Source organism: Propithecus coquereli, unplaced genomic scaffold (genome assembly GCF_000956105.1).
Source record: "Propithecus coquereli isolate 6110/MARCELLA unplaced genomic scaffold, Pcoq_1.0 Scaffold676, whole genome shotgun sequence".
Classification (NCBI taxonomy): Eukaryota; Metazoa; Chordata; class Mammalia; order Primates; family Indriidae; genus Propithecus; species Propithecus coquereli.
Genome location: NW_012152796.1, coordinates 572,136 through 573,772, shown reverse-complemented (window position 1 = coordinate 573,772; position 1,637 = coordinate 572,136). Strand labels below are relative to the sequence as shown.

Below are 1,637 nucleotides of genomic sequence, written 5' to 3'. Positions count from 1 at the left end.
ACTATTATTTAAAAGAGGCTCTCTATACATAAGACATTCAAAATGCATAGTATAGTCTTTATATATAAAATTATATGTGGTTTAAGGTTTCAAAATATTGAAAGGTAAAGGGATTGAGACATAATTTTATTAAGTACATGGGTTTACTGTACTGATTTCTCTATTTTATATGCTTTAAATGTTCTCTAATAAAAAAAAATTATTTATTTAGCCTTTTTTTTTTTCCCCAGAGACAGAGTCTCACTATGTTGTCCAGGTTGGAGTACAGTGGCTATTCACAGGTACGATCATATCACACTGCAGCCTCCTGGGCTCAATGGATTCTCCCACCTCAGCCTCCCGAGTAGCTGGGACTACAGTAATGCACCACCACACCTATAAGTAGACATTTCTCTAAAGATTATTTACAAATGACAAATAAGCACAAGATGCTCAAAAGCATTAACCATCAGGGAAATACAAATCAAAACCACAATGAAATATCCACTTCACACCAATTAGTATGGCTCAAATCAAAAAGATAGTAACAATTGTTGGTGAGGAGATGGAGAAACTGGTGGTGGGTATATAAAATAGTGCTGCTGCTTTGGGAAGTCTAGTAATTCCTCAAAAGGTTAAAACTGCAGACACTATACAATTCAGCAATTCTACTCCTGTGTATTTATTTTCCAAAAGAGATGAAAACACATGTCTACAGAAAAACTTGTACACAACTATTGACAGAAGCATTATTCATAAGAACCCAAAATGGAAACAATCCAAATGTCCATCAACTAACAAGTAGATAAATAAGATGTGGTATATTCATACAATGGAATTGTGATTTGACAATAAAAAGGAATGACGTACTGATACATGGCAACAATATGGATAAAGCTTAAAAATATCATGCTAAGTGAAAGAAGCCAGTCCCAAAGGATCACATATTGTTTGACTCCATTTATATGAAATATCCAAATTGGCAAATCAATAGAGACAGAAAGTCTCTATTAGTGATTGTTTACGGCTGAAAGGGATTGGGGAGATTGGATAGTGATGGCTAAAGGGTATGGAGTTTCTCTTTGGAGTGATGAAAATATTCTAATATTGACTGTGGTGATGGCTACACACCTCTGTGAATATACTAAAAGACATCAAGTTGTATACTATAAGTGGGTGAATTGTATGGTATATGAATTATATCTCAATAAAGTTGCTTTAAAAAATTAACCTCTGGTAATCCAAGTCAGAACACTGGTTACCTCTGGAAAGTACTTACTGGGAAGGGAACAGTGAGCCTTTTGGTGTGCTGGAAATGTTCTTTATCTTGATTTGGGTGGTAGTTACCTGGGTGTACACATTGAGCTATAGAGTTAACATTGGTTCACTTCAGGCTGGGCACAGTGGCTCACACCTGTAATCCTAGCACTCTGGGAGGCCAAGGTGGGAGGATCACTTGAGCTAAGGAGTTCAAGACCAGCCTGAGCAAGAGCGAGCCCTGATCTCTATTAAAAATAGAAAAAATTAGCTGGGCATGGTGGCATGCCCTTGTAGTCCCAGCTATTCAGGAGGCTGAGGCAGGGGGATTGCTTAAGAACAGAGTCCGAGGTTGCTGTGAGCTAGGCTAACACCACAGTTCTCTAGCCCAGGAGACAGAG

At 37.8% G+C, this 1,637-nt stretch overlaps 1 protein-coding gene across 1 annotated transcript in view; it reads right to left on the bottom strand.

Annotated features, from left to right (window-relative positions):
• Positions 1 to 1,637, bottom strand: part of UIMC1 (ubiquitin interaction motif containing 1) — a 134,217-nt gene that overhangs the window by 118,865 nt on the left and 13,715 nt on the right. The window lies entirely within an intron of this gene.